The following is a 14,367-nucleotide window of genomic DNA, read 5'->3' as shown; positions in this document are numbered from 1 at the left end:
TGCACTGTATCCTCCATGGAAGTCTCTCTTTGATGGCACACTGAACACCACTACTGTTGCTTCAGGAAGACCTTGCCATAATGGAATATTAGGCTGAAATGACTAAGATGAAGTTCAGCAGGGACAAATGCACTTAGGCAAAAAATAATCAAAGACACAGGTATAGAATGGGAGATACCTGGCTTGTCAGTATGTGAGAGGGATCTTGGTGTTTCAGTGGTTCACAAGATGAACATGAGTCAGTATTGTGATGCAGCTCCAAAGAAGGCAAATGCAATTTTAGCCTGCATTATAGAACTGCAAAGTTGTGAGGAGTAGTGACAGCTGGTCATCAGGAAGAAATTCTTAACAGTAAGGGCGGTTCGGCAGTGGAGCAGTTTGCCGAGAGAGGTGGTGGATTCTCGCTCATCTTCAAGCAAAGAGTCAACAGGCATCTGCTGGAGATGCTCTAGGAAGATTTCCTGCTATAGGCAAGGGGTTGAACTAGATGACCCTGTGGGTACATCCCAAGTCTTATGATTCTAATCCAAATAGTTGCACCCCAATGATGTTGTCATTTTTATTAATTGTTTGTTTTTTGTGCATTGTAAATTTTTATTGTGGAACTCTGTAATCCACCTTGGGCATTTTCTCCAGTATGAAAAAGCCAGGATATTATTTTTTTAAATAAATAAATATGCTTCTAATTGGAACAGCTACATATTGCCTGGCTAGAGAGGTAAAGTAAAATTTGTTTTTGACAACTGAGACAAACTATAAAACCATTACAATTCTACGCTGTCTTCTGAGAAGGCAATTCCACGGTACTCTTAGGCTTGTTCATGTAGTGAGAAACCATAGTTTCCCTTGCATCATTACATCCGAACACAGCCATTGTGATTTGTGAATATGAGAGAGCACCTGTATTAGTTAAAACAACATCTTTTAGCTGATGTTGCAGTCTCAAAGAAAAAACATTCCTAACTTGTTTAGCTATACACATTTTATATTATGACAACTCAGTTGTACCAGTGGACCAATATCAAGAAGCTATAGAACCGCTGCAGTCAGTTTTCATATAGATCCAGACAGTGATTTGTATCTTGAAAAGTATTTGTTCTTTAGAATTGGGAATTTAAAAAAATGAACAGAATTGGAATTTTATTCATTGCTTTTACCTGATCTCGGTATTAGAAATAACTTGTTAGCCTAAGGCTAGTGCTGGAGATGGGAATGACTTAACTGGCTGTCCTGATTTCCATAATATAACAGCAGCATTGTGTGGGTATTGAAAAAATTTCAAAAAAAGTCATTGCCACCTTTTTGGAGCACCTTGGGCTTCTTTATAAGCATAGTTGAGGGTGTGCAAGCCGTCTCCCCATCATTTGCCCAGAACTTGAGTGGATGGAGGAGAGTTTTCCTTCATGTTACTACTGCCATGGTGGCTTAAGGATAACTTTCTTCCAGGATAAACTCTGTCTTCCCAGGGGTGTTTTCTGGGCAATCGGGTATCGGCAGCCCCTACCTGATCAGACCCCATGTAGCCCAGTGCTGCTGTCAGTACACACATGACCAGGCTCCATTTATGCTATCCTTGATCTCTCATCTTTCAGGGGATGATCCAGATGTGCAACTCTATCCTCCAAACCCCATCTTTAGATTTTACACATTGCAGGCTGTGTAAAGGGCTCTTACAACATGCCCTCTTCCTCCTGCCGCCCATCTTTTTGTTTACCATCTGCCTGATGAAAACTTCTGTAGGACCCAAAGGCTCACTTTTTGGCACTTGTTGCTTTCCTTTGTTTCTAAATAAAAGCATTACCTCACTTTGGACTGAAAATGAAGGGAGGGAGCCTTGGGGTCCAACCAAGCGTGCTCAGTTTAATGCCAAATTATGGTTTGGTGTAACATGTGAACTACCTCTAAAGACATGGTTTTCAGAGTGGTCTGCTAGGGCCACAAGCGCAGCCACAGAACAAAGATGGAGGCCAAAATTTTGAAAGGTGATACAGTATTTCGAATGGCCACAATCTAGAAGTCTGTTGGGGAAGGGTTGTTTGGTGCATTTCTTTAAAATACTACTTTTCTACTGTGGTAATCAAGGCAGCTAGTAAAGCAAACAGCATAAATTAATGAAAAAGTAAGATAAAGTTATCAATTATGCCGTTACCAGTGGAAGAAATTAAGTATCTTTTCTGACCATTTTTTTGAAGTTGGGGCATGTTTATATTTTAATTCTACTGCTGGAGCTGTATTGTCTTATTGTAGTTCTATAGTGGTGGTTTTCTGTTCAGTTGGTAATGCCTGAAATATAGAGAAGTTGCATGACGCATTGGCAGAGAGGTCTGTGGGTGAGCATTGTTAAAAGATCTGTGGAACTTTTAAATATCTCCATGTCTGGATGGACAGGAACAGTTGTCTCTGATGGCTGTATGTGTGAGTCATGCAATGGGATGCACTGTTTTATGGTTCCTGCACGAAACGGTTTCTGTGCAGAGGCTGTTTCCAAGCAGCTTCCCTGAGTGATCATAATGTGGAGGCTGGTTCTGGAGCATCTTATAAATCAGAGCCTGAAGAAGCTGCTTGCAGGTAGAAATGAGCTCATTGAGTGTTCTTGGACAAAATCCCAGGTTTCAAGTGATGCAAGACAGGAAAATTTTATGGCATCTGGAAAACCATTTACAGCCTATTATAATAGATCCTAGGATTCAAATCTTCCATCTCCCAGAGCTGATTTATGTCCTACCCACACTGCAGTAATGAAAGCCACATAGAATCTGTTGATCAATAGCCACTTTCATTATTGCTCTATTTTTAGCAACCACAGATGTTGTGTGCCCCAGAATATTTTGAAGTAAGTGCCTGTAGAATTTGGGAAATGTTGTCAGGGATTTGGAAGCTCTGGAGATGTGGCAGATATCAAGGTTTTATGAGAAGGCCAAAGACACTAGGATAATAGTGGTTAACAGGATGGAGTATTGAGTTGGAGCAGAGTATGGTGAAGCATTAGGGTGAATGATGAAAGACCTCATGGGAGTTTCACTGAAGTGTGTTTGAGAGAATTGATTGTGCTGTTGTCCCCGTCTTTCTTTAGGAAAGCACACTATTCCGATCAGTAAATGGGTGTAGATATGAGAAAACAGTACTTGTGACAAAGAAAAGAGATTGCTGTATGGCAATCAAGTGAGTCTGAGTTTGCCCTTTCTATTGCCTTTGAAGTCCACATGTTTTTATGTACATGACTGGAGCCCTGTGAGGGACTGAAAGGTGGGGTACATGTATTTCCATAAATAAAAACGATGAATAAAATTACGTGATTAAGCAAGAGGTAATTTTGTCCTCTGGGTCCTGCACCAGCTTTATAGCTGGTGCAAGTTTGAGTGGATCTGGAAGACAAATCAAGATTGGAAAGGGGGATAGGATATTGGCAGCACCACTGTCACCAATAATCCCCCTTCCTGACCTCAGTCTGCCCTGTTTAGCCACCCCTTTCTTTCCCCTGTTCCTCTTCTGCCCCAATCTGCTCACCCATCCTTCCTTCCATACTCCTCACTGACTTACCGGAGCCGGCCGGGTTTCTTACTCTGTCTGCTGGGTCTTGGAGACAGCCACTCACTGCTTGTGGTGGTGGCCAGGCTGCACAGTATGGTGAGTTGTGCTTTGTGATAGCTGCGAAGGACCTTATGTTGCTGGAATGGTAGTTCCAGCAGCATAAGGCCCTTTTAGGATTGGACCATAAGAGCCTGATCCTGTCCCCTGCTGTGTTATAGCATGCAGTTGTGCCAAAAGGCTCACACTATATGCTATGGGGCGGGGGTAACCTGAAGGCAAGCAGGTGGTTAGTAAAAAGCATTTTTACTTATCTCCGTGTAAACCCACAGCCCACCCATTGGTCTTTTTAGACATGCCAGCCATTTTGGTGGTGTATGTCTGAGGAGAGAAAAGGGATGGGGAGGTTTTGAAGAGATAAGATCTGGTGACTGAGGGTTCTATGAGTGTTCCACAGAACATATTGTACAAACCCCATTGAAAAATGGTGGTTTTTGCCAGTGCCTGCCAAACTATGGCCCACGGGCTGGATCCAGCACAACATTGCAGTGCTCCCCACTGTGAGAAGCACTTACTGTTCTGCTGCACTGTTCACAAGCAGACCACCCGATCTCTACAAAACGAGCTTCTGCCCAGTCGCGTCTGCCAGAAATCCGGGTGCAAAGCCTGCTGGGGTAGTGGACTACAGATGTGACTTCCCAGAGCGTTGCTCTGTAGAGATTGGGGGCCCAATCCTATTCCAGTCCCGGTACAATTACAAAGCTGCCCCATGGTAAGGTAACAAATGTTCCCATACCTTAAGGAGGCCTCTGTGACTGCTGCCTCACTACAAGATGCAGTGCATGCCCCATTAGCACAGTTGCACTGGCACTAAAAAATTGGATAGGATTGGCCCCTGGGTGGGTTGCTTGTGAGCAGTGTGGTGGAACGGTAAGCTCTGCTCTGAACAGGAATGGCTTTTGGTTATGAATTTGGCGGCTGCTGGTTTAGACTAAGCCTGCCTATGTAAACCTCCTTGAATGTTGTCTAAAAAGCAAAGAAAGGTGCTGTATAAATACTTATGTCTGTATGCATGCATATATGTTGCTGGATGCACCCCTTCCTCCCCTGATATGTCCTCTGGTCAGGGGGACAACCCTGTTACTATCCTTCCCTGCCCTGTCCTGTGCTGGCTTACCAGTGGCTGCAGCTCAAAAATGATTGTCAGTAGAGTACTCCCTATGTCATCAGACACCACTTTACAACAGCAGGATAGTATTCCATTGCTGTAAATTGGGTGACAGGATTGGGCCATAATTGATTTAAAACTTTTAATTCAGTTTTTAATTGGTAAATCAGTAACAATCTTAAGTTCATCAACATTCTTTCTGGATCTCGGAAAAGATCAGAAACTGCAGCATACTTTAGCTGCTCAAGAAGCCTTGTAGGACTGGAAATTAGTCCACATTAACAGCCAGCTTCAGTTTATGAAATGTGATCTTAAGTCCTCAGTATTCTTTCACTTCTGTATTGTTCACATGGAGAAAATGGCTGTATTCATGAGTGAACAGAGGTACAGATGCCTTTGAAAAGAGGCGTAATATACTGAACTCTTCTGATTTTTGTATGAATGTTATGATAATACAATGTTATTTGTGTATTATAATATCAAAATATTTTTAATACTTCCTCTTATCAAGGTTCTTTTTAATTGTAGTGAATATGGGCCCAGTCCTATCCAATTTTCCAGCACCAGTGCAGGTGCAGATAAACCTCAAGGTAAGGGAACAAATGTTCTATTACCTTGAGGAGGCCTCCAGGACTCTCCCCACCACTGCAGGATGTAATGCAGCTCTTTTGGCACTGAAAAGTTGAATAGGATTGGGCTCTTGCATTTTAAGGGATGCCTTTAAATATCACTGTGAGGTGGAAGGAAATTGTCAAAGATTTACTTCTCATTTATTGGGGACATCAGGAGGTCATGTGAGGGCACAGTTTATCAGTTGATGATAACATTTCAAATACCAAACATGTGTGCACAGAAATAAATCTGAGTTCACCATCATTAATTTCCTCGTAAATGTGCATAGAATTTCAGCCTTAATTACGTGGCGATATAGTTGTACCATCTTATTGCAATAAGCAACTGTAAAGCACTGCAAAATAAATAAGCTATAATTTATCTTGCACAGTGCTTTGCTGTTTATTGCAACAATAAGGTGAAACAAGTAATTACAGTGGTGTAAATAATGGGGTGGGGCCAGGCTGCCCCAGGTGCCACCCTTCGGGGTGTGTGACCATTAGGGACCAAAACTGCGAAAATCGCCATTGTTAGGAATAAGACCATCATGTTATAAATCATTCTATGTGTCATTTATAGCAGAATGTAATGGAACAAACTAGAGTGAAATATCTCCATTCTGTCACAAGTTATAACAAAAATGCAACTGTCTTATGTAACAAAGTAGATTTTCTTAACTCCAAACAGACCAATAAGACTGACTGTTTGAAGAGCCAATGAAATTAATAGGGGTGACACCAGACTGGGTGACACCAACTCTAGTGATGCCATAGGTGGGAAGGTTGGATGTTGTTGGTCACTGGCTTAGATAACTTTTAAAGGATTCTATACGTTCATGGTGGACTATAGTCTATCAGTGGTTATTAACCACCTCGAAACTCCAGATGCGGGGGCAGTATGTCACTGAGTACTATGTGCAGGGGAGCAATAGCAGGGAAGGGCATTGACATTCATCCATTGCTTGTAGGGAAATATTCACTGCATTTATTTTCTGGCCATTATTATTCATTTCATGTCATGACTATTACTGTCGCTCAGCCTCACCTACCTCACAGGATTGTTGTCAGGATAAAAGAAGGGGAGGAACTGAGCACACTATCCTGAGCTCCTTAGAGGAAGGGTAGTATAAACATGTGAAAAATATTAATCAACACTTTTTTTTATTAAATAGATATCAAAAACCTAGGCTGCAATCCTAACCACACTTTCTTGAGAGTAAGCCCCATTGAACAAAATAGGACTTCTGAGTAGACCTGGTTAGGATTGTGCCCCTAGCTAGCTACACCACTAGCTATGCCACTGGGTAATTATGTCTGTTTTACAGATGGGTAACTAAATGTAAATAGACTTGCAAGTACAAATTTTGATATGTTCCTGTGAAACAGTCCCTGAAGGTCAGAAAATGACTTGCTCAGGGTAGCCTTAATGAATCTGCAGAGAATTTGGGATTTGAATGCATCTCCCCCAAATCCAAACCATTGTTCCCATCCTTTGATTTATTTGCTGGCCATAATGAATACAGTATAAGAAAATTATTCTGAGATTAATTTTCACAAGGTTATCAAAAACAAATATTATTATTTTTATTATTATTATTAACAACAGTATTTATATACCACTTTTCCACAAAAGTTCACAAAGCGGTTTACAGAGAAAAATCAAATAACTAATATTTGCCTCCGGAAAAGTTTCTCCAGTCATGTACATAGCTCAGATGAGGAGCTTGCAGGAATGTCCTATACTGGAATGTCTGGGGGTTTGCTGGCTGGACTTTCCTTCGGAATACTAGAACTGACTTAGCTTCCTGTAATAACTGATCCAGCGTTGGTTGACCTTCCGACTGCGGTGTAAAGTCGTCCTGTTATTTTGGGGCAATTGTCTAAAGGGGGATGTGGGCAGCTTATGTTTGTGTAAATATGTGGTGAGCCTGCTTTCTCCACTAAGATAGTTCAGTATTCATAGGGATAATTTTGTAAAGTACAGTGGTACCTCGCATAACGAATGCCTTGCACACCAAAAAACTCGCAAGACGAAAGCGTTTTTGCGATTTTTTTCTGGTGACTCGCAAGACAAATTTTCTATGGCCGTGCTTCGCAAGATGAATTTTTTCTGTGGCCGTGCTTTGCAAGACAAATTTTTAAAATTAAAAAGTTGAAGTTTTGTGCTTGAAATTTTTGAAATCCTCAGTACAGTATGTATGCCTTTAAAGAGCACTTAATAAACACTTTGTAAACCAAATTTGACTTTGTTCTGACTTTTCTTGCCCATAGGAATGCATTAATTAAATTTCAATGCATTCCTATGGGAAACCGAGCTTCGCAAAACAAAAAACTCGCATAACGAAAGGACTCGCGGAACGAATTTCGTTATGCGAGGTACCACTGTACTTAATTAAAATGTTATGCGTTTCCATGCTTTGTGAATGGAAGCTTACAAAATATTTTTATTTTGGGGAAAAATTGCACAATGAGCACATTCTCCATCTATCTCAATTTTTATTTATTTTCTTAAAATAATTTTGTCATTTACAGCAACTTTACAATCGGTGTGATATCTTTCTACTTTCTTGACCTCGTGCCCTCCCACCCCCTTCTTTTTTCTTGCATCCCATTTTCTGAACTTTCCCTGCTAGCTGGCCAGTGCGGGAGGGCAACACAAGGGCAAATGGGAGAGAAGTATGAAACACTTTTACTTGCCTTCCAGTAAGCTCTGGGGCTGCCTAAGGGTCTCCTCGGACATTTGCCATCTTGTTTGATAGCTTATGTTTGAGGAGAGGAAAGGGTTGGGAGCTTCAGAAAGGAAAAGATAAGATCCAGCATGCACCTTTGCTGTCAGGTCCATCCTCTCCTGCCACTTTCCTGTCCCCATTCCTCCCTCCCACCCCAGTTTCACCTCTAGTCCACCTCCTCTGGTAAGACCAAGGGCCTATTTGGTCATTAAATTCCACCTTTACATACACTGAGATCAGGTCTGGGCACTTCCTCATTAGTTCCCAAACCGGGAGATCCCCACAGTCATGTGTACACAGAATGTCCTTGAATCCCAGAACATGTGCTTGAAAACAGAGTTTCTGAAACTTGGAGGCCATCCTTTCACAGGTAATCAGGTGGAAGATAGTTGGAGAACTTCAAGCTGTATAGCTGTCCCTAGCAAAAGTGAGTGAATGTGGAAAACATTGGACTTGCTTTAACAATTTCCCTGGGTTTTCCAGCTGAAAAATAGCATTATAATTTTGCAATCCATGAAGCCATTATGTTTCTTGAATATTTTGCACTACCTAATTTTGTTGGGTTATAATTGGAATATTAATATTAGTTGTCAGTACTGAGTGGCAGACTCAAATGCTGTATAAGGCCCACATAAGTAGACTTTATGCAGCTGTCATGTTGGGGATTTGGGGAGGTAATATCTATCACGTCTTCAGGGACCAGATGTCCCTGAAAACCAGGAATATCCATGTTGTGATAAGCAGTACAAAGCTATGCCCTTGATTGCAAAGCTTCCCATGGCGGCTAAGAAGACATCAAATTATCTTAGGAGATAAATTTTACCTCTTGGTAGCTAGTTAGGACGAACTCGTGCCACTGTGCTCTTAACTAAGATTTTTACCTTTTGTATATGACCAGGATCCAAAGAACTTGTTCTGCGTGCTAAAACAACTTTGAGTTTGTTTTTTTTAAACAGAAGTTGCCCATGCATCATAGCAAACCTCTTCTGAAACTGAACAATTTTCATACACAATTTATGATATGGTGCATGGCTTTGCCAGTCATAGGAAAAAAATGTTAAAAATCTTGTTGGGCATATGTAAAAGACTTTTGATCCCAGCCAATAATTTTTCAGTGTGTTCAGTAATGCCAATTAATATAGCTCTACACTCAAAGCACTAGTCTGGTCTAGAGGGTCTAGCCTCTGTTAGCCCAAAGATAACATCTGAAGGTGGCCAGTTCGAGGCCACTGCCGCTCCGTGAATGGCAAGACCTTGAAGCAGCTGACAAGCTGAACTGAGTTATTCCACCTGCTCTTTGGTGTGAACGAAGAAGTGTCTTGGCTGCTCTTCAAGTGAAAGATGAAGGAGCCGCTTGTCAGCCAGCATAGGAGGCAACTGGGGGCCAGAAGTGAGACCAGAACATGAAAGATCCATCTGAAATGTTGTGCGGTTCTTGCAAGATAGAACCTTTCTGTTATTGTAAAAATCCCCTTGGGGGTTTAGAGATAGCCTGCCTATGTGAACCGCCTTTATTCAAGTCAAAGGAGTAATCAAATGACCAGAAAGGTGGTATATAAATACCAGTATTATTATTATTATTTTATTAGTCCACTTGCTTCTGTTAGTTAACAAGGTGTAATATGAGAACACTGATTATTTCATATTGGGCCAATTCAGACAAATGTTTCAGTGTGGACCAATTCACTATCAGCCAACTTTCCTCCCTTTGTATATATAATCTTGTGAGGTAGATGAGGCTGAGGGGTAGTGACTAGCCTAAGGTCTCTCTCTTTGTGGCCGAGCAGGGATTTGAACCTGGATCTTCCAGGACTAAGTCCATCTCTTGAACCACTTTATTAATGCAATGTAATGGTCCTGGAGAAGGTCTGCTCTGCATGTGGCCGGGACTGGGGAAATCACCTTATATCAACTCTTCCATTTCAGGAATAGTTGGGTGAATTAGCTCCTTATCTCTTTTGTACTCGCTGCATAGGCATTTGCCTGGTGCTAGAGGGTTTAGTGTTTTCCTTTATAAAGCGTGACAGGCCACAGAATGCCTATCAGCTCTATGGTGAATTCCTCTGAAGGTGATGTTATGATGAGCTGAAAATGGCTGCTGCTGAAAATGGAAGCTCAGTGTTGGTTTTTCTCTTCGCTTCCATAACATGTAGTAAAACTTACGCCATGCCTTAATGTTATCACAGTGTGCATTACCCTGCTTTCATCATTGGCTGGTTGAGATGGGGATATAGATATGCATGATGATGATGATGATGAAATCTAACATGGAAGTGTCATTTCTTGTGGCAGCCCTGTGCTTCTTCTCATGTGTATTTTCACCTCGATGGACCTGAATTTAGTTGACAGTGCATGTGCTTCATTTTTGCAAAAACAAACTGGGTAAATTAAGTGCAAAATTAATTATAATAAAGTACTTACTATTAATAATAAATATAATAAAAATATGAATCCAAGTATAGTAGAACAGTATTACTGGATGCAATTTGCCTGGATGTAAATAAAAAATTTGAACATCTATGTAGGAAATATAAATCTGACTTTCCCTTTCCGTATGGAGAGACCCAAAGTGGTTAACAAAGCACCTTAATTCAATAAAATAATAATAAAAAGCATACAAGGGAGCTAATAAAGTCTTGCATTGGTGAAATAAACACTGCATTTGTTTCTGTTTTGCTTAGAAAATAGTTTAAAAATTTATTTAGTAAACAGAATCTATTTTGTACTTCGCTATGGATTATTGAGCTAATGAAGATTCCTGTAGGTACTAGTCTAAGGTTAAGCCCACTCCCATTGGAGTTCATGGGCACAGTGCCATGCTTTCAGTGGAAGAGTGACCTGGGTTTAACAAGCTTTTCTGTAAGTCTGAATAAATGAATGTGTCAGTTCAGTGTGGCAATGCACTTGTCTTTGCATGAGCTAAAAATATAAACTTGGACAGAGATTTATTTGGGGGGGGGAGGGTAGCCATGCTTCTAGTAATCAATCTCTGTGCCTGAAATAGATACCAGTTTGCTTGTCTCTGTGTGAATCTGAACCTGTGACTTTTAGTATGTCTCCATCACTGTTTCTACATAGTGGTGAGGCATGATTTCAGGTGCTGGGGCATGATTTCAGTTGAAAGGTCATGTTTATATTCATGCAACAGATTTACTGAAGCACAACTTTTTGTAAACTTGAGCTCTCTTTTTCAGATGCATTATGTGGTTACACACTCACTCACTCACACACACACTCACACACACACACACACACACACACACACACAAATCTGAGTCTGTTGCAAGGTGGGGAGTGTAACTCAGGGCTCAAAGGCCAGGAAATGCAGAAGGTTATAATATGTCTTTGCAAGTTTTTTGCACAAAAAAATGCTTACTAGCTGAGAACAGTGACCTATTCACAAGAGCAGTGATTGGTAATAATACTGTATAAGTTTGCTCTGCTATGTGAAATTCCCATGTATAATGGGAAGGAAATCCATGACCCTCCTGACTAAATATGAATTGAAATTTGCTGATAAATTCTACTTCAGCACTTTCACAATGGAGCTTCCCTTTTAAGTCTTTTTGCTGAAGTATAATCACTTATTGGTCAGCAGCACAGTGTTCTGGCAGACTGCAGTAATCTCCCACAGGCTTTTGTAAGTTTCAGTTTTTAAACATCAGAAATATTTATTTCCATTTTGTCTCTTGCACAGAGATGGACCAATTTGTCTTATGTATATAGCAAAAGGGCATTGTTGGGATCCGTGTATGGAATCCGGTATGTGTCATACTGGCAGCTGTATAGGTGAATAAGCCCCTGATGATATGGTTGCTGTTAAGTCCTGTAGCACATCAACTATTACCCTGCACATGCCCGATCTCATCTGATCTTGGAAGCTAAGCAGGGTCAGGCCTGGTTAGTACTTGGATGGGAGACCGCCTGGGAATACTGGGTGCTGTAGGCTTATACCATAGTCTTTCGAGACTGAAGGTTGCCAACCATTAAGTCCTGTAAAAGTACTGAGTCCACCAAGGATGGTCCCAAGCCTGCAAAAGGGAGAGGGTGATCACCCTGCTAAGGTGACCAGAACTGGGAAACCAGGCAAGAAATTGCATGGAAATCCGAATTACACACGGATTCCAGCAGCGTATTGGCTGAGATGGCAACCTGCTCTCCAAGTGCCAGCCAAGGACTAAAGAAAATAGTGCTGAGTGAATACGGAGACAAAATTGGTGTCTGGTTTTGTTGCATTTTTTGAGGTGTCACAAGATTATTTATATTGCATTTGCTGCTGCCGAAGCAGCTACCTTTCTGGAATTCAACAACTGATTCAAGTGTTAAACTGAATGTAGTAAGCACAAATCTAAAGTATTTTTAGCAACTGATTTTACAGAAGAACTCTTACAGTACACTTTTACCTGGATGTTTACCTATACAAATGAACCTGTGATTAAGTTCCACTTAACATAATGGGACTTAGTTCTGAGTAAACTGTGCATCTTTTCTTGTATGCATCTGTAACGTCCATGGTGGGAGGAGGCCCCTGCCCTGGGGTCTGTACCGAGCGTGAGGGGCTTACCCGGTCTAGGTGCGGTGGTCGGCAGTGAATTAACGCATAGGATGCAGGTAGTGCAGCTTTACACAAGCGATTTAATTGAGTCAACCTCTTTACATTCATGGGGGCTCGTTACGTCACGGCCCCCCTCAGTCTAGGCTGACTGGTGTCGTCGTCATCGGAGCAGCTCAGGCACCGGGCCTTCCGGTTCTTTGGAGCTTGTAGTCCTGGCCTCCCAGCCTGAGTCCCTCAGCCCTGCTCCTGGGCTCTGGAGGGCATTGCCCCGGCAGTCTGGGGTCAGGCTGGCTGGCCTTGGGAGGACCCACAGTACCTTGCTGTTTGCTCCCTTCTCCCTTAGTCCCCCTGGGTTGTGGTTGGCATCGAGCATCCCTCTCAACAACCACCTTTCTCCAGGGTATGTTCTCTGGGTCTGTGTAGGCCCGGGGGCAGGGAGGTCTCTGCCCAGGCCTCCTCTCTCCAGAGATGCCTGTAGCCTCCTTCCTAAGGAGGCCTTTCTCCTTTCCCTTTGGCCTGGGTCGCCTTCTCCCACTGGCTTCCTTCCACCCCTCCAGAGAGGAGTGACCTCCTTTTTCCCCCTCCAGCTCCCTTATGAGGCTTACCTCAGGTCTGCCTAACCCCACCCTTCCGGCCCACTGTCTTCCTGCTCCCAGCTGTTCCCTGCCCTACTCCCGTGTAGGTGTCTGGCATGGCCCCCAGTCCTGCTGACACTCAGGGCTTACTCCAGAGTAGGCCTTGATTCCCGAGGAGACCCTTGTGCCCAGGGAACTCCTGGCCACCTGGGCTGGGTCCAGGTGACAGCATCTCATCAATATTGCCAAATGACCAGGAAAAAGAAATGGTTCTGGCTGGTGGACTTGTACCTTTAACAGCAGCTTGATATGCAAGAATCAGCAGGTGAAGCATTTCACAACCTAGAAAAGAACATTCTCACTCTTTCTGCATATCTGGTGCTGTTAAAGGCACAACTGTGCTGAAAAGTTGGCAGTCCTCGTAAATGTTTTAGAATAATTGTCTGGTCAACTGTGCTTTTCCACGTTAAAAATTTCTGCTCAAAACTGCTTTGTTTTGAAGATTTGTGAGACTTTTAATGGCAGTTACTTAAAACATTCTCATCGACTTTATTTTAAAATCTTAATTATGTAGTCACCAAAAAAGCATAATAAACATTAAATGCTGGTTTTATTTCCTTCCTTTTTCCCACAAAGGATAAAGATTGCCCTTCCAAAGTATTATAATATTGATTTAGAACTAGCAGATAACTTGTTTATATGATCAGTTATTCTGAGATAAATACCCAACCTGTATCAGTCTAATTGATTGTATGATCAAGAGATTAAACAAAGGTAAAGTGAACTGAAAGAAGAGAATTAAATTGGTACTTAGGAGCTTTGCATTTTTTATATTGGTGTAAATAGCCAATTAAATAGCATGATTTTTTTCTTTAATAGCTAACAATAGTGTACAAGACAAGGAGTGGCAAAACATTCATACAGACAACTTTTTGAGCGTGCAGAACTGTGTACAGTTGAGGACAGAAGCCCACAGTGACTTGAGCATGACCTAAAAAAAGCACAGGAGGGTTATCCTAGGACTTACTGCCTCGTACATAAACAAGTGACATTGATTTAGGGGTAACTACTAATTTGGGCATCACTCCATAACCAGTTGAATTAGGCCATTTTAGAAAAAAAAAAAAAAAGGTTCAGTACAGATGCTTGGAAAGGCTTGGACTACTGTAGGTCAGAAGGGCTTAATAGCATGTGCTCCTTG

The 14,367-nt window shown here is 41.8% G+C and overlaps 1 protein-coding gene and 1 pseudogene across 1 annotated transcript in view; both read left to right on the top strand.

The window, feature by feature from the left end:
* The window catches only part of DST (dystonin), a 312,958-nt gene that overhangs the window by 24,947 nt on the left and 273,644 nt on the right, over nucleotides 1-14,367 (top strand). The window lies entirely within an intron of this gene.
* Nucleotides 11,861-11,985, top strand: LOC136637056 (5S ribosomal RNA; annotated as a pseudogene).

Source organism: Tiliqua scincoides, chromosome 1 (assembly GCF_035046505.1).
Source record: "Tiliqua scincoides isolate rTilSci1 chromosome 1, rTilSci1.hap2, whole genome shotgun sequence".
Lineage (NCBI taxonomy): Eukaryota > Metazoa > Chordata > Lepidosauria > Squamata > Scincidae > Tiliqua > Tiliqua scincoides.
The sequence above is the reverse complement of the archived record's forward strand: the minus strand, read 5'-3'. Positions and strand labels throughout refer to the sequence as shown.